Source organism: Notamacropus eugenii, chromosome 3 (assembly GCF_028372415.1).
Source record: "Notamacropus eugenii isolate mMacEug1 chromosome 3, mMacEug1.pri_v2, whole genome shotgun sequence".
Classification (NCBI taxonomy): Eukaryota; Metazoa; Chordata; class Mammalia; order Diprotodontia; family Macropodidae; genus Notamacropus; species Notamacropus eugenii.
The window spans coordinates 130,867,902-130,891,703 of NC_092874.1; the positions used below are offsets into that span (position 1 = coordinate 130,867,902).

The 23,802-nt window shown below is 37.1% G+C and overlaps 1 protein-coding gene across 1 annotated transcript in view; it reads left to right on the plus strand.

Annotated features, from left to right (window-relative positions):
* Positions 1-23,802, plus strand: part of TSPAN12 (tetraspanin 12) — a 95,050-nt gene that overhangs the window by 63,968 nt on the left and 7,280 nt on the right. The gene's annotated exons all lie outside the window — the stretch shown is intronic.

Here is a 23,802-nt window from a genome sequence, read left to right on the forward strand (position 1 = left end):
CAAGAATATTCAAATTCCAGAAATTGGGGATTTTTGAAATTATCAAACTGGAAATATATTGACAAGAAATATCCAGTGATATAGGCCATCAATTTCCTCATCCAAATGAAGGGGTTGATCTAGATGCCTTTGATATTCTCTTTCAGCTCTAAATGCTTACCCCTATATTCTAGAGTGTAATTTCTTAAAATCCCCATAGTTTATATTGTATATTTTTCAGATGCAGTTATTCTAAATTCTTCCAGGTTTTTTTTACACTAGCAGGAATGTTCCAACCTTTCATTTAAAGTTAAGAACAGTTTTCATCCAAGAATTCATATAATATGAGATGTGAATATTAAGGAGTGATTTTTAAAAATGCTTGTTAGAGCTTATGCTGCAGAATAAGTGCTATCCTTTAAAGTAGTCACATTAGCGGGATATGCATTAGGCCAGTAATACTGCCATTACTCATGATGTTTTGGAATTGTCTTCAGAGGCAGTTTACCAGACACAGAGGAAATTCCATGTCATTACTATATAGTCATACTACATTTTTTTAACAACAGCTGTATTGCCTGGTTTCATTATTCACCTTATTCAGACTTGGCTCTAAATGATTTTGGGCTGTTTTCAGAAATCAAATCTACCCTCAAAGGATAAAAATTTTCCACTGTTGAAAGGAATATGCCACTCACTATGAAAGCTATTCTAAAAAAACAAAATGCATTCCTAAATATTTTAAGCAGTGGTAGAGTCATCAGATAAAGTGTATCGCTTCTCAATTTTGCAAGGAATGATGTTCATTTGGATTATAAATTGTTTCATAGTCACCCCCTCCCAAATGAGGGACATTTGTTGTTAGGGCTATGCATTATATACTAGAAAAGTAATAGTTCTTAGAGTCAACCAGTCTTAGCTCTTCTGCTAATTTCCTATTTGCTCCTGGGTTGTGTCATTAATCTTTAGGCTTCATTTTCCTCATCCCTAAAATGAAGGGTCTCAACTAGAAGTATTCGCTTTATGATTTAACATTGTGTAATTTTACAGAATTTTATTGATGTATTTATTGTTCATTCTTTCTTGATCTTGATTTTATATTTAGAGGAATTTTTGTCTTTGTATTCCCGTTGCCTGTCACAGTTCCTTCCTGGTCCTTAGTAGGCAATTAATAAATGCTTGTTGAATTGAATTGAGTGTATTGTGAAGCATTGTTTATAGGGAAATGCTTTAAAACTTATTTGTTCTCTAATTCCCCCCCCCCCCATTCTGTCCCGTATTATCTATCATTAAGGGATGTAAACTTAAAATCCTATCATCTGCAAGTAGTTTTTCTCAGTTCCCCTTGATGCTAAATGCTTTATAAAATGATCACCAATTTATCCTGTGTATATCTTGTTTGTCCATAATTCACTGCATATTGTCTTCCTCCTCACTCCTCTTAGGCTCTTTGAGGATGGGGAATATTTTTTTGTTGCCTTTTTTTAGGTGCTTACTACTGGGCCTGACCTATAGTAACTTCTTAATAAATATTAATTGACTTGATTTACAAAGGATGGTGGACTAGCAGTTAGGTGTCTTCATTCCGATTTCTAAGTTTGTGACCTTGGTGTCTAGGAGTTTAGGGATTTTGCATTTTGTATGAAAGGCTATTTATTGTCTGAAGCAAGGAAAATCATTAGAACATTCAACAGTTGAGTCCTTTTCATGATGAAGGATATATATGTACATTTTAAATAAGAAACTATCATTTATACTCTGGGCAGCTATGTATGGAGTGCCAGGAAGATCTGATCTCTAATAATTACTAGCTGTGTGACCCTAGGCAAGTCACTTAACCCTTTGGCTCCACTTCCTCATCTGTAAACTATGCTGGAGAAGAAAATGGCAAACAACTCTAGTATATTTGCCAAGGAAACCCCAAATGGTATCACAAAGAGTTGTTCATAACTGAACAACAACAAATTTATAGCCCAGATAAGTGCTGCCAAAATATTGAGTCTTGGCTTTTGCTATGAAAAAGACAAGACAGGTGAAAGTCAAACAAAACTTGTTGAAATTCAATACCTCATTATTTACTTCTAGCTTATACTGAGTAGTTATGGTTAGTCAAGAGACAGTTGAGGTAGGCAGTAAAGGTGTCTGCCTGTATACCTAGTGAATAGGCTTTTCCTTAATGGAAATCTTTGCATTTAAAATATGGCAGCTCAGTGTCTCCTGGCAGTACTACTAACTGATCTAATCGGGACCATCAGTACTGATCATGAAAATGGCAAAAATGAATAGATCTACTTAGACTTTTCTCATGTATAGATTTTAGTCAAATATGTCAGCATTTTATTTTATTTTGTTATTGTTTGGTCATTTTTTTTGAATTGTGTCTGACTTTTCATGACCCCTTTTGGGGTTTTCTTTGCAAAGACAGTAGAGTGAGTGGTTTGCCATTTTCTTCCCTAACTCATTTTATAGATGAGGAAACTGAGGCAAATAGAGTTAAGTGACTTGTCCAGGGTCACAGAGTTAGTAAGTGTCTGAAGCCAAATTTGAACTTGGGTCTTCCTGCCATTCTATCCCTTGAACCACCTTCCTTATCTATTTTATTTTAAAATTGTTTTAATCAAATTTGCTATTATTGTTTCATTTCAGAAATCCCATTGCTTGTTTTTAAGGCTGTCTCAAGATTTGTTTTTACCAGGTCATGCTTGTATTGCTTGATATCACTGACATTTGCATTAATTATTATAACTTTAAAAGTATTTATTAAGTGTGGCGTAGGAGATAGAGACTTAGCCTCAGAGATAAGAGGGTATGAGATCTGTGGCTCTATTTCTGACACGTTCTGGCTCTTTGACCCTGAGCAAATGATATAGTCTCTCAATACTTCTCCCAGATACCTAAAATTGTAAACTGAGTAGCATGTCTTGATCTGCTGTATTTTTCCTCTTTGGGAGCTGCCTATACTTATGAAATCACAAGTCTGGTCCATTTTTTAAAGCACTTTCCTGATTACTGTTTCCAAGTTGGTGGTATCTGTTTATAGTGTCCAGAATTCTAGCCTTTTCAATTATAAAAATGGTGAGTTGGAGGAAAAGGGGGGCACAGGAAGTGTAATGTAAATTGCATTAATTAAAAAACTCTACCATTGTATATTTTCATGTAATATCTCATTTAATCTGTATTGTAATCAAATGACATATTATATGTAAAAAAATTAACAAAAAAAAAGAACTCTGTAAAGTGCTTTTATAAAGAGGCAGCATGATAGAGTATGGTGTGGTCAGGAGAATTCTAGGGGTCCCTGAGACCCTTTCATGGCGTCCACAAATTCAAAACTATTTTGCTAATAATGCAATATAATGTTTTGATTTTCTAATACTGCATATATTCATAGATTTATGGGGGGTCTTCAATAATTTAAGAGAATAAAGAGTTCTTGAAATAAAAATAAATATGAGAACTACTGATATGGTAGAATGAAGTGTAATCTGGATTTAAATTCTGGAGCTGCTATTTACTAGCTGAGTGAACCCGGTCAAGTCACTGCACTATCTGTAAAACAAAGAATTGAAATAGGTCTCTGAGGTCCCTTCTTGCTTTACATCTCTATGCTAATGTTGGGGTGTTGTTACAGACCCCCTCTAAATGTCAGTTTTCTCATCAGCAGATTGGACTAACCCTTACATTCTACATCTGATTGGGTTATTCAAGTAAAGATTTATTCAGTGCCAGCTATGTTCAAGGCAGGAAGTAGTGTGGCATTGTGGACAGGGAGCTGACCTTGGAGTCAGGGAAATGAGTTTAAATCTCATATCTGACAGTGTATGTACTAACTCTGTGAACAGAGGCAAGTTACGCAAACTTTCAGCGTCATAGTTAATTTTCTAAGCATATAAATTACATGCATGCTGCTGTTTTGCATTAGTGGAGGGAATTTCTCAACTAGCATTTATAACACCTTGCCTTCCCCCTCCCCCCAAAAAAGTATAGAGAACTGTGTACTAGGCGTCAGAGAGACAAAGACAGATCCTGCTTTCCGGGGAGTAATTTCTTTCTGGGGTGGGAGTTATAGAAGAACTGCTTTGTAAACCTTAAAACAGTATGTGTGTGTTTATGGACATGTAATGCATTATACATATATACATATGCATACATATTTAATATGAATTTTTATTATGCTATTAAACTAGACATTTGAGAAAGGTAGATCTTTCTTCATTAGATTAATCAACTTTTTCATTTGCTTTGTAATTGTAATTACATGATCAATAAGCACTTAATACAAATAATTTTATATGTAGTTGTTAAACAGATTTTTTAAAATTCAGAGTAGAGATTAAATTAGTAATTAAAATATAGGACATAATTTGAATTTAACCCTGATTTTGGAGTCAGAAGCCCTAGATTCAAGGCCCTGTTTTGATATTTTGTAGTTACATGACCCGTGGCAAGTAATTTCCCTATTTGAATGTTAGTTTCTTCATATGTGAGATAAGTGTAATAATACAAAGAAATTTGTAAATTATACATTACTTTATAAGTGTGAACTACCATTATTTATTGTCTACATCTCTTCCAGAGGATGATGAGGAATATGGAAATCATCTAACAAGGCATGGTTAAGGGCTTGGTATGTTTAGCCTATAAATGTAAAGACTAGGGGGAAGAATGAACTATCTTTAAAACTTTGAAGGAGTACTACATGAATACTGGATTAGACCTTTTGCCTGCTTGTTACCCCCAAGATAAAATTAGGTATTGCAGCTAGAATATTGAGTCAGATTTAAATTTATATAGAAGGACTTTTAAGGCTTGACTGGAATTCTCCGAATAAAGCTTCATAATTGAACTGGCTCCCTTACTAAGTATTTATCTTTGTAATGAGACATATTTAGGCAGAGAGGCCAGGTGACCAACTTTCACAAATCTCATAGAAATGAGGCCGGCGTTGAACGTGAAATTGGATTAGATGACCTTTAAAGATCCTTCCAGTTGTAAAGTCCTGTGACTTAGCAGTAAAATTACTTTCTTCCTTCAACATTTCCTCTTCAGGTAAGTTTTACTCAGAAATTAAAGCAAGAAATAAACTCATATCCAATGGTTTTCTTGATCTTTGGCTTAAACTGAAAAATCCTACATTTAAAGTGTTAACATTTAATTCTGTCCAATTTGACAGATTTCTATTATATTTTCTATTAGAAATAGAATGTTTTTCTACATATTTTGTTATTTCTATTATCATAATCAATACTTGCACATAATTTGCATTCTTTTGACTCTATATGATAGATGAGAAAAAAGATATTGAGTAACTGTTTAGCCAGCCTTACAGTTAAGTAGAACAAGCAATCACCTTTGTGTTACCTTGTAAGGAGGCATGAAAAAGGACTTTGACTCAGATTTCTCAAACAAACAATTGCCACAGGGGCTTGATATTCCACCATGAGGAATTAATTCCTTTATATTGATTACAGAGTGTCATTTCACATTATTCTTTTTCATACCTGTACCTAGTCTGTAGCTGGAATTTGAATGACTTTAAATGACAAATAAAGAAATTTGTATTTGATCCTAGAAGTAATAGTGATCTATCACAGATTATCAAACGGGAAAATATAGTTTCAACCTGTGTTTTAGGAAAATCATTTTGGCAGTTGAGTGGAGAATGGATTGAAGAAGGGCAGATAAAACAATCTAGGGCAGCCTGGGCTTGATTAGTGAAGAGGAGGGGATGGGTGCTAGAGATGTGGAGAATGAACTGCAAGGCTTGGCGTCTGTCAGTGAGAAACCTCTCAAACAGCTGGACTGGTCCTTGAAAATAGACATCAAATTCATCCCTAGGTACACATTAAAAACTTTTCCATCTTAATGTGACCTACCAGAGTTTAATATTCTGAAGCTTTTCATCCAGGTCCTAGCTCTGCTACTTACTAGGGAACACTTTAACTTTTCTGTGCCTCATTTTCCTCATCTATCAAATGGGGCTAATGCCAGGACTACCTACCTCATACAGCATTATCGTAAGGAAGAAAAAAACATATGTACGCCCAATGAAAGATTGAACAAAAGCATTTATAAAGCATCTTGAATCATTTTGTAATTGTAAATTCCAATATAAATGGAAGTCATTACTGCCCAGTAAAAACAAAAATTAACCTTGGGAGGAAAGTAGACATGCTAGTTTCCCTAATGTACAGATCTCCCTAATGTACAGGTAGCAAGCCATCTGTGCCTCCTCATTTTTATCCATATCCTCCTGAAAAACTGCCATGGGGTCGGGGGCGAACAACCCAACATGACTGGGGGCTTTTTCTAAATCTCTTTACTTTCTATGGTTATGAATAGAAGTACTGCCTAGGAAATTTAGATCCATTTGCCCTCATTCTCCCCACACCCTCATCATGAGAGGTTGGGATTTAGGAACGAATATTGTCAATAATTTCAAACCACACAGGTTGCCTTTTTTTTTTCTACCCCAAGGCAACCATTAATGATTCCTTAGAATAGAAAAATTCCATTTTCAGGAACTTTTCCTTCCATTGTGATTGAATAAACACCTGAAATTCTTATTCAGCACATTTTCCCCCAAGAAAGCAAGAGGCAACCAGGTGCCACAGTGGACAGAACACTGGAGCTAGAGTCAGGAAGATTTTAGTTCAACTCCAGCTTCAGATGTTTACCAGCTTTGTGACTCTGGACAAATTACCTAATCTTTGTGTGTCTCAGTTTTCTCATCTATAAAGTGGGAATAACAGTAGCTCCTCCTTCACAGAGACTGTTCCGAGGATCAAATGAAATGATATCTGTACAATGCTTAGCATGATGCCAGGCACATAGTAGGCACCACATGAATGCTTATTCCCTTCCCTTCTCCCTCCTCTCCAAGAAGTGACTGGGGGCAGGGTAGAAGGACTGTATCCATGTGTCAGTCCCCCCCACTCCTACCTGCCTCTTCTCTCCCACCAGGGAAGAACCCAGGTCTGTCTTGCTTACGTTCTTATCTGCCCTCTGAATGGGGAAAGGTGAAAAAGAGAAAACAACAAGAACGAAAACCCTAGAATTTTATTATGTGATAAAGTTAAAATATAGTATTACTATAATTTTCTGATTTAATTTAGAATGGTATCTACTTTATTTTCCTAATGTAATGTTCCCTTTGTCTAATTCTGACCATTTTATATATCATTGATGCTTGTAAATTCATTATATATTTTTGTATTGAGAGCTGTTGTGGATAGAAAAATGGTTAGGAAGATGTAGGTTCAAGTCTGTGCTCTGACCTACCTTAGGAAGAGTAATTAACCTCTTCATTGCCCCAGGTAACTCTCTAACTTAAAGTTATAGAACAAGTATTGATCTGTGTGGGTAGATGAAATTTTTTCACTATAAATTTTCTGTGTCAGTGAAGTCACAGGTCTAGTCTCCCACTTTTCCTCCATCCCCACATCCTCACAAAAGAAAAGAAAAAAAATCCCAAATTTGCATTAACATCTTTTTAAGTAAACATCACTGAATATGGATCATGTCTACTTTGTTTAAAAAACCAGAATGCTGAACCTTGGTGATTATTAGCTTTTCCCCCCAAGGTCCATCATATATAGTATTTTTGACAGGATTAGCACTGTTTCACTTTTTCATCTTTATGTCCACCTTTGTTTTAAAATATTTAGTACTGCTAGTGCAAGGATGCCTTTCTAGATGAATGACTTTCACTGACTGCTAATGGGTCAGAGTTTTTAGCTGAATCTTAATAACAGAATCCTTCCTTTTGCTGTTCACTGAGGCAGATGGTGGGTCTTCCCTACATAGTCCCTCTGCCTCGATTACTCTTTCTCTGTAATGGAGGAAGTTGGATTGTTGTTGAATCATTTATTCATGTCCATCTCTCTGTGACATCAATAGGGGTTTTCTTAACAAAGATACTGGAGTGGTTTGCAATGTCCTTTTCCAGCTCATTTTACAGGTAAGGAAACTGAGGCAGATAGGGTTAAGTGACTTATCCAGGGTCACACAGCTAGTAAGTGGTGAGGTCAGATTTGAATTTAGGTCTCTAGCCATCTGTAGCACCAGTGTGATATTCACAGCGCCCGTGGTGGCCACAAATATCCCAACACAATTCTGAATCTCAAAATACCAGACTCTCCACATGGAAGACAGAACCAAAACATTTCTTCAGACATCAGAAAGCCAAATCTATCATAGCTACAAAAATCTACACAAAATCACAATGCAGAAAACAACACCAGCCCCAAGCCATCCCCCTGCCAGGCTTCCCACAAACCAGGTCCATTAAACAAATCGCAAACCGGCTTCCTTAAACAAAATCACAATCACCAAAATCACTTATGCTGCCCAGGAGCCTGCATCCTTCCCAGATCTGACTGCTCCCAAGACTAACTTCCTCTCAGCTCTGCTCTGGCGCTGCCTCCTCCTGTTCCACCCATTTAGCAAGCTCCTCCTACCACAGGCTCCATGTAACTCAGGCTTCCATGTGACCCAGGGAGGTCACACGGCCTAGTAATGAATATGAAAGATCTCCCCATTTAAATTACCATTACACCATTGTGCCAACTAGCTGCAAGTTTGGTGGGGCAACATTTTATCCACTTGCTTTCCTCCTTTCCCCTCCCTACCTCTTCACCCTTGTAGCTCTGATACTAGGTTTACCCTTTGAAATTATATAATATTACTTTGTGGGCAGCTAGGTGGTGCAGTGGATAGAGCACTAGTGCAGGAGTCAGAAGGACCTGAGTTCAAATCTCACCTCAGACACTTGACACTCACTAGCTGTGTGACCTTGGGCAAGTCACTTAACCTCAATTGCCTCATCCTGGATCATCTCCAGTCATCCTGATGAATATCTGGTCAGTGGATTCAGATGGCTGTGAAGGAGCAGTGAGACTGGTGACCTGCACAGCCCTCCCTCACTCAAAACAAAGTCAAGTGCAAGTCATGTCGTTGTTTCTCTGATGGCGTGGTCTTTGTCTGCAGCGAAGGACAAACACACACAGTATTACTTTGTATGCATTTTATATTTATTCATCTGTATATGTGTTGTATCCTCTACTAGAATATAAACTACTTGAGGGAAGGAACTATTTGTTTTTGTCCTTGTAAGACCCATGTAGTGCCCTGCATATAGTAGGTGTTTTAAGAAAATGTCATTTTTTGCTTTTTAAAGCAATTTTTATTGGAACTTTTTTCTTAGGCATTTACTGTTATTCTGAGAAGACTCAGTTTTTAAAAACAATACCATTAACTGTGGTGATTCTACTATTCAGTTTAAGTTCAGATAGGCTCAAGACTTAAGAATCAATCAAATGAATGAGATTTTGCCAGGCCTAGAGGCCTGTGGGCTACCCGAGTCTTACCTTACCTCTATCGGAGGTCTTCGGTTGGCCAAACCGGATACTCATATGAGAGAAGAGACCTATCAGAGTCGAACAAGGGTTGAGCTTTATTCAGGGTTCTGGTTACAAGTGCAGGGGAATTCTTCCTTAGGAGGGAGCGAAGAATCTCCCAAGGAGGCAAAGATCTTACAATAAGAGATTGGAAGCAGAAGTGTAAGTGGGGAGAGAGGGGGAGGGAAGAGCGGAGAGAGGAAAAGCAGAGCCTTCTGTCCTCACACGTGGCCCCTCCGCCCAAGAGAACTTTCAGGCTTTCCTGACTCCAATTAAGCTCTCCAGCCGCATAGTTTGCATCTGAATACCGTGCCTGTTAGGTAACAATGGGTGTGCCCAGATCCGGGACAATCTCGAGGGCAGTGAGAGCTCTCTCCCATCACGTTTCTCACGGGAAGAGGTGGAAATACATGAGATAGCTTGGTTCACCTCGATTCCCAGTCGTTTCCTGGGGGGCCTCGTGAGAACTCTAAGATTTAGAAGTTCCCACCTTTACCCGCCCGAGACTGTCCACATGGAATTGAGCTTCCATCCCCAGCAAGATTTCATATATATATGTGAGTATATATGTATACAAATATTATAATTTGTTGCCTGCCACAAGATAATAGCAGGAATTTAGGATAAATGATTAAGGGAGAAGATGCCTCCAGATGGTTCCACCTAAGGTTTTGTTTTAGTTTTTCTTTATCAAACCTGGAGACAGAAGACTGTGAATTAGGAGGTGCTCAAGACCAGACAGCCCTGAGGAGTTGGTCAATTTAGAGTTAGCAGGGACTTTAGATGTCATCTGGTTTAACTTTCTCATTTTATAGATGAGGAAACTGAGACTTGAGACTAAGTGATGTGCCCAAGGTTACTTCAAGTGTCAGAGATGGGATTTTGGAATCCAGTCATCTCCAAAGCCATTTTTCTTTTTCCCTTTGGCAATCAGAAATTAAATAGGGTTTGCAAGGGCTTTCTAACCCTAAGTCAAATGGGACCTGGGCATAAAATTTACTTCTAGCAAGCAGGAAGATTAAAAAAAAAAACAGACTTAATTGCCTGCAGGCACTACCTAACTGGCTGATTGTTCTGTGTTCCCAAAGAGCTGTCTCTAGAAGTGAAAATTTTCCACTTGGATAGGAAAAATCTATAGTAGCCAAATCTTTTGAGAACTGGCAGATTTTCTTTATGCAGAAAAAGTGTCTAAATCTTTTTCCTAGTTTGATATGGGTGTAGGATGGGTTTGCTATCCTAAAAGAGCTAAAGCTTAAGTTTTTGGGCTCTCAGCTAAAAGAGAAATGGTAAAGCAAACTTTTTCTTCTTATGGGGAAGAGGCAGTAGTTTAACTAGACTAGTAGAATTGTCACTAGTCAAGGTCCTAGACAAAAAGTATGTATTAAATGTTTACTATGTTCCACACATTGTGCTTAATATGGGGGATGTAAAGACAAAAATGAAACCACCCCATCTCTTATGGATACAGAAGTATCTGCATCTACAAAAGCAGATACAGAATAAACACAAGGATCTATGGAGGGTGGGTACTAGCAGTTGAGGTCAGGACAAATTTTCATATAGATAATGGTATTTCAGCTGAGTCTTTAAAAAAGGAAAGGAATCTGTGAGTTGGGGGTGAGGAGGGATGCATTCTAGGCATGGGCATGAGGAATGGGGTGGATGAAAATGGAATGGATGAGGAATAGCATTTGGGTTAGAATGTGGGGGGAGGGAAAGGGAGCAATTTAAACAGAAGTCGTGATAAAGACATTAAGGGCCAAGATTAGATTTTGTGGGAAATTTAACAGATTTGTGAAAGGATTGACAGTTGTCATTGGAGAATAGAACTTCAGATTTCCAGATCTTTGAGATGGGATGTTTATGAGAGATGGGGAAGATAATATCTAAACTGTAACTGAACATGAGTGGTCAAAGTAGAATTGAAAGGGTCTTTAGAGTTGAAGGAATCAAGAAATTTGTGTTCAGGTTGTTAGGTCATGAATGTAAATGCTGATGTTCCTGAGGATAATGGCAGGGTATAGCATAGAGAGGAATATCAAGAGTCAAATACTAAAATAATTGAGAAAATTATGAATGATCTGACTGGTTGGTAGAGGAATGGTTTCAGCAACAAGAATGAGTGAGTAGGACTGCAGAGTAATAGGGATGTTATTTGAAATTTTTGATGTCACCAAGTTTGTTAAGCATAGTGTTGTGGCTCCAGAGGGCACAATGGGACCATGACTTTTCACAGCATTGGATCTCATTTACTTCTTCACTGGATATAGTGATTGTGTTCATATAATAAAAATAACAAATCTACATATGCACATATGTATGTGGAAAGAATGGTAGTGTAAGAATTATAGGAAATGACTATAGAACCAAGTGTTAGGGAGACATATGCCTGATTTATTTTTATATTAGGACTACCTTTTTTGTTTTTAGTAAGATCTGTTCTGAAAAAAAATAATCTATGAACTCTAGAAATATCCAATAAAAAAGAGGTAAAAGGAGGTGGAGCCAAGATGGCAAAGTAACAGCATGGACTTGCTAGTGCTCTCCCCCCAAACCTAGCCAAATACCTGTAAAAATGACTCTAAACAAACTCTGGAGTCCAGAACCCACAGAATGATGGAGTGAAGCAAATCTCCAGCCCAAGATAACCCAGAAGATGACTGGGAAGTATCTATTGTGCCACACTGGGAGCAGAGCACAGTGCAGTGTGAACCACGCTGGCACAGAAGGGACCTGAGTAGGTCTTGTGGGGGCTGAGTCTCTGGCACCTGCAGCAGTTTCCAGACTTTACAACTCCAGAATGCTAAAGGACAAATCAGAAGGTCAGTGGAAAAAACCTGTGGGACTTGTGTGAGAGAGTAGAATGTTCTGGCCCTAGCCCCAGGATGGTGGAGGGGGTGGAAGAGCCCACAGAGGAGGAGCTTGCAGCAGCAGCAGCAGCAGCAAGGACAGGGGCAACAGCAGCAGCCACCATTGTTTCTGGAGCACTAGAGCCACAGATTGTTGGGGGATCAGATGACTGACAGTACAACCCCACTCCCACTGGAAGCAGAGAACTACCTTGACAGAGAGCTCAAAAGTCAAGTAAATAGCTAGGAAAATGAGCAAAAACTGGAAAAAAGAGTCAGATTACAGAATCTTACTTTGGTGACAAGGAAGACCAAAGTATACAAACAGAAGAAGACAACAAAGTCAAAGCTACTACATCCAGAACCTCCAAGAAAAATATTAATTGATCTCAGGCCATGGAAGATCTCAAAAAGGATTTTGAAAGTCTAGTAAGAGAAGTAGAGCAAAAACTGGGAATAGAAATGAGAGTGATGCAAGAAAATCATGAAAAATGAGTCAACTGTGTACTAAAGGAGACGCCCAAAAATGCTGAAGAAAGCAACTCTTTAAAAAATAGACTAACCCAAATGGCAAAAGAGATCCAAAAAGCCAGTGAGAAGAGTGCCCTAAAAAAAAAAATGGAATTGGCCAGATGGAAAAGGAAGTACAAAAGCTCACTGAAGAAAAATAATTCCTTAAAGGTTAGAATGGAGTGAATGACATTATGAAAAATCAAGAAATTATAAAACAAAACCAAAGGAATGAAAAAATAGCTGACAGTGTGAAATATCTCATTGGAAAAACAACTAATCTGGAAAATAGATCCAGGAGAGACAATTTAAAAATTATTAGATTACCTGAAACCCTTGATCAAAAAAAGAGCCTAGACATCCTCTTTCAAGAAATTATCAAGGAACAACCTTTTTGATATTGTAGAACCAGAGGGTAAAATAAATATTGAAAGAATCCACTGATTGCCTCCTGAAAGAGATCTGAAAAGAGAAACTCCTAGGAATATTGTAGCCAAATTTCAGAGATCCCAGGTCAAGGAGAAAATATTACAACTAGCCAGAAAGAAAATTTGAGTATTGTGGAAATACAATCGGGATAACATGAGAGCTAGCAGTTTCTACATTAAGAGATCACAGAGCTTGGAATATGATATACCAGAGGTCAGAGGAGCTAAGATTAAAACCAAGAATTGCCTACCCAGCAAAACTGAGTATAATACTTCAGGGGCAAAAATTGGTCATTCAATGAAATAGAGGAGTTTGAAGCATTCTTGAGGAAAACACCAAAGCGGAATAGACAATTTGACTTTCAAACACAAGAATCAAGAGAAGCATGAAAAGGTAAACAGGGAAGAGAAATCATAAGGGCCTTACTAAAGTTGAACTGTTTACATTCCTACATGGAAAGATAGTATTTGTAACCCTTGAGACTTTTCTCAGTACTAGGGTAGGTGGAGGGATTATATACATATATATAGACAGAGGGCACAGGGTGAATTGAATAGGAAGGGATGATATCTAAAAGAATAAAATTAAGGGGTGAGAGAGGAATATACTGGGAGGAGAAAGGGAGAAATGGAATGGGGCAAATTATTTCTCATAAAAGAGGTAAGAAAAAGCTTTTTCAATGGAGGGGAAAAAAGGGAAAGTGAGAGGGAAAAAGTCAAGCTTACTCTCATCACATTTGGCTTAAGGAAGGAATAACGTGCACACCCAATTTGGTATGAAAATCTGTCTTACACTACAGGAGAGTAAGAGAGAAGGGGTTAAGTGGGGTGTGTGTGTATGGAATGAGAGAAGGGAGGGCAAATGGGAGGAGGGGATAATTAGAAGTAAACACTTTTGAGGAGGGACAAGGTCAAAAAGGAGAATAGAATAAATGGGGGGCAGGATAGGATGGAAGGAAATGTAGTTAGTCTTTCACAGTATGACTGTTATGGAAATGTTTTGCATAACATGTATAACCTATACGGAATTACTTGTATTCTCAGTGGGGATGGGTGAGGAGGGAGGAAGGGAGAGTAGTTGGAACTCAAAGTTTTAAAAATGAATGTTAAAAAATAGTTTTTACACGCAACTGGGAAATAAGATATCCAGGCAATGGGAAACAGAAATCTATCTTGCTTTACAAGAAAATAGAGGTGATGGGTATAAGAAAAAGGAGAGGTGTGATAGAAGGGAGGGCAGATTGGGGGAAGGGGTAACCAGAATGCACACTGTTTTGGGTTGGGTGGAGGGGAGAGATGGGAAGAAAATTTGGAATTCAAAATCTTGTGAAAGTGTCTGTTGAAAACTAAAAATAAATAAACATTTTTTTAAAAAAGAGGTAAAAAAGAAAGTGTAGAGGATGGAGGTGCATTTGATTAAATCAGAATTTAAATTCCTAGTCAAAAGTGTCTCCCTGGATAAGCTTTTTTTTCTACAACAACAACAAAATTTTCATTTTAATATAACCTTAATGCATGGTCTTCAAAACTCAGAAATGCATTTATCTGAGTACACTGTACATTTAAACAAGTATTTATTCTGACTTTTTTGGTACAGTAACTGGTACAGATCTAACAAAAATGGAAATGGAAATTTGTATAAATTGTTAAAGCTAATTGAAGTCAAATCAACAAACCTTTATTAAGTACCTACCACGTATCAGGAACTGTACCAAGGGCTTCGGCTTCAAAGGCAACAAATACAACCCAGTGCTTTAATAGGGGAGATAAAATGCAAATAACTGTGTTCAAACAAGATACATACAGGATAAATTAGAGATGATTAATAGAAGGAAGGCACCAGTATTAAGCAGGACCAGGAAAAGTTTCTGGTAGAAGGAGGGATTATTTCTGGACTTGAAGGAAGACAGAGAAACCCAGAGATGGAGATAAAGAGAAAGGACATTCCAGGCATTGGGGATAGCAAATGAAAATGCCTAGTCAGGAGACAGAGTATCTAACAAGGAATAGCATGGAGACTAATGTAACTGGATCCTGGTAGATCCTGGTAGAACAAAGTGTAAGGAGAAAGGAAAGATAGGAAGGGGACAGATTATAAAGGGATTTAAAAGTCAAATAAGAGTAGTTTATATTTGGTCCTGGAGCTAATAGCAAGTCACTGCAGTTTATTGAATAGGGTTGTTTCATGGTCATACCAGTACCTGAAGAAGATAAATTTGACATCTGACTGAAAGATAGATTAGAGTGGGGAGAGTATTGGATACACTTTAAACCCTCGAGAAGGCTACTCCAATAGTCTAGGTATGAGGTAATTAAAAACCTGCACTAGGGTCTCAGTAGTGTCATTGGAGAGAAAAGAGTGTATGTAAGAGGTACTACAAAGGTAGAATCAACAGGATTTAGCAAGTAATTGGATATGAGGAGTGAGAAATAGTGAGGAGCTGAGGAAAACAGCTAGCTTGTAGACCTAGGTCATTGAGAGGATGATGGTGCCCCTGCTACAGAGTCTTATCAATTCTACCTCCATTGTGTATCTTACTTTTGCTTCCCTCTCTGTATTCACATCTGCCATGATCCTAGCTCAGACCATCAGCACTTTTCTTCTGGACTCTGCCTCCTAATTAGACTTCTTGCTTCTAGTTACTACCCTCTTCAACTGGCCCTCCACACTAAAGCCTAAATAATCTTCCTTAAGTACACCTTTGACCATATCACTTTTAAGCTTAAGAACCTTAAGTGGCAACTTGATACTCACCGCCTCAGTGTGGCATTTAAAGACTATGGTCTAGTTTATAGGTTCCCAAAGTGGGTGATATTCTTGCGGGGGGAGCTAGAATGATGGGGGAAGGCAGTGCATGGTACTAGCTTCCGGTGCAATTAGGGGATGTTGAATAAAGAAAATGAGGCAGTGGAAGCATAACAAAAGAAGAGAAGAAAATTTTGAAAACTCATACATGTTTCATCTGTTGTGTAATAGTTAAAGTCATATTGATTACGTTATTTCCGCCCATATGTCTTAACAAGCAAGTGTTGGCAGGAGAGCTGTCACACGCTGTCAGGAAGTCCAGCATGCATAGGCAGGAATATGTGTGTGCGTGCGTGCGTGCGTGCGTGTGTGTGATGACTTGTTTACAGTACAGTACCATACAGTTACATGATGCAACATTGTATCATCAAAATTTCAATGCAGAAAAAAGCCCACAAATTTATATTAAACTTGAGATGCATCATTTCTTAATAAAATATTTTCTATTTTTTAAAATGATACAAATTTCAAAAAAAACATTAAAGAGTTAAAGAAAGTAGATTTCCGGCGGGGGCGGGGGTTTGAATTTTTTTTTTTGAAAAGGGGACAGTAGGGCAAATAAGTTTGAGAACCTCTAGTCTAGATACAATCTACCTTTTAGAACTTTTTTATATTACTCCCCTAAATTTATTTTCTACTCCAACCAAATTGGATCTTTGTTGTTCCCTGAAGTTGCTTATTGGACATTTCAAACTAGATATTCCAAAAATATCTTAAAATCAGAATGTCCCAAACAACTCATATTTTCCCTTAAATATTTTTTCTAAACTTCTCTATTTCTATTGAAGGAAGCATAATCTGTCCATTCTCCCCAGTTCATTACCTTACCTTAGTCTCCATTCCCTTTATATTCATTCAGTTGCCAAATCTGGCAGGTTCTATGTTCCCATTTCTTTACCTGACACCTTTTCTTCATTCACAGTTACCACCTTTGTTCAAGTTCTCCTATCTCAGCCTCCTAATTGGTCATCCTCTTAGCAGTCCAATCTGTCCTACACATCACTGCAAAAGTATATAGATCTGGATGTGATTCCCCAATTCAGTCAACTCCAGTATGTTCTTGGTATCCTAAGGATAAAATATAAGTTCCTCTTGTTTAGCTTTTAAAACATCATACAACCTGACCCCAACCTATATTTCTAGCATCAGACATGACACTTCTTGTTTGTCATCCAACCAAGCTGACTTTTTCTGTGTTACTTACACATTACAACTCATTTCTGGTCTATTTGTCTTTGTACTGACTGTACTTCATTCCTGAAATTTATTTCTTCCTTGCCTCAGAGGCCCTCTCTTCCTTTAAGGCACAGCTTAAGTATCATCTTCTGAATAAAGCCTTTCCTAGGCTTACTAACTGCTAGTGCCTTGCCTCTCAAACTAACTTGTATGTAACTTTTGTAAATTAATTCATTTTACATTTATATCATGTATATATTGCATACTCAGGTGGTTGTTGTATGCCTATATTGCGTGTCTTCCCCATTGGAATGTAAATTCTTGGCAAAAAATAATTGTTCATTCTATTTGTGTCCTTAGTATTTAGCATATAGTAGGGGGTTAATAAATGCTTTTTGATTGATTGACATTTCATTTGCCTTTGTGCTTTTGCACTGGATGTTCCCCCCATACTTATAATTTATTCCATCTTCACCCTCTAGAATCTTTGCTTTCCTCCAAGTCTCAACTCAAGTACCGTAAGTACCTATGAGAAACTTTTCCTAATCCCCCTAATCCCTCCTCAAAATATCGTGGACACAGATACTCTTTACATGTAATAAATGACTTTCTCCCACCTAGTAGAATGTAAGGTCCTCTGAGTATAGAGGCTGGTCTTCATGTGGCTTTTTGTCATTTTGCACAGGGTAGATACATAAAAACTATTTGCTAAATTGGATTGGATTGGTATTCCAGATTTCTTAGCAATGCTTTCCTAGTAGTTTACATTTTTGTATTATAAATGGACTACTGTGCTTATTTGCTTCTGAATCTTTCTTGTCTATTCTGTTCTACTGATCTTACTTGGGATTTTTTCCATTACTAAAGAGTTTTGATGACTACTTTTTATGATATAGTATGATATGACTTAGCTATAGATTTAAATTCTTCCTTTATATTTTTCAGTATTTTATTTGAATTTCTTGACCTTTTTGTTTCTCCAAATAAATTATGATTCTTTTCTAGTTCTACAATCCATTAACCGTATTTTGAATTGTTTTTACTAAGATCATTCATTCCAGATTATTTGTACTTTAACTTGAGAAGAATAATTTAGCACCAACCTAGAATGGATTCTAATTTCAGGGCAGATGAAATTGTTGTGCATAACTTTCCTTCCAAGGACTGAATTATACTGTTGCAGTAGCAAGCCAGCTGTGGCATAGGTGGAGGGCATGTCAGCCAGTTGCCAGTGGCAAGCTATTATCCTTCCTATTTTCCATCTACCTTTTTTTTTGTCTTTATCTTTCTTGCATTCCCTTTTTTCTCTTTCAGAATTCTCTGTTATTCTTTATGTTTGCCAGAATCAGTCATAGGCATCAAAGCATAGAATTTTGGAAGGGATTGTTTAAGTTATCAAAATTAATCTTCTCATTTTACCAATGAAGACATTGAAGCCCTGAAATTTGAAGTCACTTTTTCAAGGTCACACAGTTAATTTTTAAAAATATATTTTTTTCCAGTCAGCAAACATCTACTCTCTCTCCTACCCCATTGCCAATTGAGAACAAAAGAAAAGCCCCCTGCTGCAAACATGTATAGTCAAGCAAAACAAAATTCTGTATTGACCATGAGCAAAACACCATGTCTCATTCTGTATTTTGGGCCCTTTCTCTATCAGGAGGTAGCATGTTTCTTCCTTAATCCTGTTAGAAGTATCATTGATCATTACTCTCATCAGAGTTCTATTTCCTTCAGTTGTGTGTCTTTACCATATTGTCATTGTAAATTCTTCCGATTTCTATGGACTCTACATTAGTTCATATAAGTCTTGCCAGGTTTCTCAAAAACCATCTCCTCCATCATTTCTTACAGCACAGCAGTATTCTATCACAATCATATGCCATAACTTGTTTAGCTATTCCTCAGTTTATGGGCACTCCCTCATCTCATTCTTTTTCACCTCAGAAGGAACTGTATAATATTACTGTGCATCCTTAGTTTGTTTTGCTTAGGACTGCTTCCTCTCCTAATCTATCCAATTCTTCCCTCTCCCCTTTCTCTGTTTTTCTGTTGAGTGAAATGTATTTCTGTAGTCAACACTGTCTATATATTCTCCCTTCTTTTGATCAGCTGAAAATGAGGTTCATTTTAGCTGTTGTTCTCTCATCCTCCTCCATGTTTGTATAAATATCTACTTTTGTACCCTGATTAGGTGAGAATTTTCCTACCCCTTCCTTTCATTTCCTCCTTCTTGTGTGTTACTTTTCCTCTTTCTCTTCTCTTCAGATCCTTGATAGCAGAATCACTCTCAGGACTTCTCAAACTAGGCTCCCTAGATGACTCCTGATGACTATAGGGTTCAGAGGGGACACATCATCTTTAATCAAAAGCATCTCATTCTTGTTTTATCTCTTATGATTATTTGTCTTTATGTTTCTTTTAACTCCCATGTTTAAAATTCAGTTTTTCTGCAGCTCTCAGGTCTTTTCATCAGAAGTTCTTAGAAGCCTTCTGTTTCATTAAAGAGCTATTTTTTTCCCCTCTGTATAATTATCAGTTTTTCTTGGCTATAAGCAACTATCCTTTACCTTCTGAAATATCATTCCAAATTCCTCTACTTCTTTATGGTGATCGCTATTAAATAGTGTGTAATTCTGTGACTTCCTCAGTATTTGAATTCTTCTTTTCTGCTTTCAGTAGTTTTTCTTTGACTTGAAACCTCTGGAGTTTGGCTATACAGTTTCGGGAAGTTTTTGTTTTGCTTTGTTTTCAGGAAGTAATGACTGGATTTTTTTCCATTTTCATTTTGCCTTGTGTTCTAAGAGATCTAAGCAGTTCTGAAATTTCTCGAGATGATACTCTCTCTCTCTGTCCCCCCCATACACTCAGGTAGTCCAGTAACCTCATTAGCATGTTCATAGACCCTATCTCCCCGTACAGACATCAGTGGGGAAAAGTTACTCACTTTGACATGTTCTTTGGTTGTCTGTATAAAGGAGTTGGTTGGGGTAGAGTGGGGTGAGGGGGAGAATGGGAAACTTGCTAGACTTCCTGTTGCTCTGCCTTCACACAGTGAATTAATGACAGAACTATGACTCTTGATCTAGGCCTTTTGACTCCCAGTACATAGTTCTTTCTCTTATACCACATGCTTTATGATAACACAGTCCTTTGAATTAATCTCCCACCCTCCCCTTTCCTCCAGGCTATCTTGAAGAGTCTGTTTCAGTGGAGGGAATTAGCTGAAGATAAACTATTATTTTGAATTGAAGAGACATTTAGTACCTAAAGAAAGGAGAAGCATAACCTTAACCTTTTACTGAGTTTGCTAAGGGGTATTGTAAGCTCAGGCTCTACTCTCCCGCTATGGGTCATAGATTTAGAGACTGAAAGGACCTTAGGCCAACACCACCGCCCCCCCCCCACTCCCCGCCCAGACACACATATTCCCTTAGTTTTTCAAATAACAGAACTGAGGAGACCCAGAGAGGTTACGTAACTTTACCAACATCATTAAGTAAGGGAAAAAGTCATGATTCACACCCAGGCCCTCTGAGTCCAAATTCAGAGGCCTTTTTGCTACTATATATTATGCCCTGGACCTCTTCAACCCACTAACACACACAGCTTTAATATTCTTAAAATATGTTTTTATTGATGTCTGTTTTTATATCATCATAGTTTTTCCCAGTATCACTTCTGCCCCTCTCAGAGATCCATCCCATATAACAAATAGTATTTTTTAAAGACAGAGGAAAAAATAAGCACAACCAGTTGATACATTGAAAAAGTCCAAAAACATGCAACAGCTATGGCCTGGCCACCTTTATAGAGGGGTATTCTCTCGTCTCTTCATTTGAGTTATGCATGATCTTTACAAGTTTGTTACATTCACTTTGGATTTTTTCGAAATGTGGTTGTGTTTTCCATTTATATCATTTTAGTTTTTTTATTTTGATTTCTTGGCTCTGCTTACTTCACTCTGCTTTAGTTCAGGTAGATCCTTCAATAAAGTCATGTTACACTAAAATCATGTTTCATGATGTTTTCAGCCATTCCGCAATCAGTGGACATCTAGTTTGTTTCCATTTATTTGCTATCACAAAAAGTGCTGTTAGAAATATTTTGGAGTATGTAGGGACTTTCTTATTAATGATTCCCTTGGGATATAAACCTAGCAAATAGAATTTCTGAGTCACAGAGAATAGAAATTTTTCACTTTATTGGCATAATTCCAAATTGTTTGTATCAATTCTCAGCTCCACCAACAATGCACTAGTCATCTTATCCTCCCGCAACCCTGCCAACATTAAACATTGCCATTTTTATTACCTTTGTTCATTTGCATTTCTGTCATTAGAAATTTGAAGCATCCTTTCATGTGGTTGTGAATATGTAGCAATTTCTTCTTTTGAAAATTATTCATATCCTTTGACCAACTATTATGGAATGACTAATAGTCTCAGATATGTTTATTAATTATTTATGTATCTTGGATACCAAACCCTAATCACAAAGATTTGATACAAAGATTCTTTTTCTCATTCAGCTGTTTCTTGTTTATCATAGGTATGTAAACTGCATGTAAACATTTTAGTTCAATGTAGTCGAAGTTATCTATTTTAATATCTCTATCTTTTATTAGGTTAATAATACATTATACATGCCTGGGCTATAGATATGAGAAGTATATGACCAACTTCTTTTTTATAGAATGATCTTAAATAGTATGACATATATATACCTATACACACACATATATATGTATATGTGCATGTGTATACATATATAAAATGTTGTGTCTCCTCTCCTTCCTTGCCTGGGGTACTCTGCCTAGGGGAAGGTATACTTCAATGGCCAAAAGATACCTTTTTTATCCTTTGAGTTTACTGGTTAGATTTCTAGCGCAAAGACAAAGCTTAAACCTAATGCACTCTAGAGCTCATAGGTTGGACAACAAGTCCCCACCCCTCCCAGCACAGAATGAATGTAAATACTGAATAGTAACTGTTTCTCTTTTGTCCAGGAACTCTGAGGGTCTTCCCCTCCCAGTTTGATTTTTTTTTTTTATTAAAGGGGCCAGTTAGTTGAGTAACTACTTAAAGAAGCCTATTTATTGAATGGGTGTATCTCATTCAAAGTGAGAATCTGATAAGGCCTTAGCCTAAAAGGGCCAGGGTCTCCCATTGCATCCTGATAAATATCCGGCCACTGGATCCAGATGGCTTTGGAGGAGAAAGTGAGACTGGTGACCTTGCACAGCGCTCTTTCATGCAAATCAAAGTCAACTGCAAATCATGTCATCATCATCCTGATGTCATGATACTCTTTGAGATCGAAGGACAAACACAGCCTCTTGGTCTAAGTATTCTTTCTTCCAGGCTACTTTTCAGTTTTTCCAGGAAATCTTATCAAATATGGAATTCTTTCCTAGGTAATGTACAATCCACTTTATCAAATACTATGTAATTGAATTCCATTGACCTATCTTTTGTTTAACCAAAATCAGATAGTTTTGATGACTGTAGCTTTATAATATGGTTTGAGATCTAGAAGGGCTATTATTCCTTTATGTTTACTCCTTTTCACAACTTCCCTTGATATTCAAGGTCTTTTGTTTTTCCAAATGAGTTTTGTAATTATTACATAGAAATTCTGTCAATTTTAAGGGTGCATTTTGTAGCATGCAACTTTCCTGAAGTTACCAATTGTCTCATTATCTTTCTGATTCCTTAGGATTTTCCAAGTATTTAATTTCTTTCTCTTGTCATATTGTTCTTGGTAGCATTTCCAGAACTACGTCAAGTAACAGTGGGAATCCTTTTTAAAATCCCGTATGTATTAAAAATGTTCTAATATATCCACATTACATATGATTTTTGCTTTTAGATGTTTAGGCTTTTAATATGATTGTGTTGATTGTGGTTCCCTAAAGTGGAATCATGCTTACATCCTGGTATAAATCCCACTTGGTCAGTGATTTGTAAGATAAATTGCTTTGGTCTGTTTGACAGGATTTTTTTAAAAAAAATTTCGAGTTAATAATGATGCTGTCATATACTTTTCCTTCCGCATTTTATCCTTTCCCAGTTTAGGTATTAGGAATACATTTGTCTCACAAAAGCATTGTAATAGAGTTCTTTCGTTCTCAATTTTTGAGAATAATTTGCCTAGTATGAGTACTAACGGTTCTTTAAAAATTTTGATGGAATTCTCCTGTAAATCCATTTTATTTTATCCCTACATTATTAAGGGTTTCATTGTTAAGTATCCAAGTAACCCATTTTGGGTTTTTTTTCAAAGCAGTTTCTCCCTCTGTGTTGTACAGCTTGTTCCCCAGTGTTTCCTTTTCCATTTGTCTTACTCCCAGAAAAATGCTGATTCCTGCAGGTGATACTAAACGTTTTGACTTCCCCACTCCCAAGAACTTCCAGACCTCTAACAAAGCAACAGTCATCAAAACTATATGTCATTAAAAAAAAATCTAGAGAGAGAATAATTGAACTTAATAAGCTAATGTTTGATAAAGTGGAAAACAAAATTTACCTAGGAAAGAATTCCTCATGTGACATTTCCTTGAGAAACAGTCTGTCCCAAATTAGGACAGAACTTTGAATCATTGCTTATAGGTTAATTAATATTTTTTTTTGTGGCACTAAATTACATGTAGATAG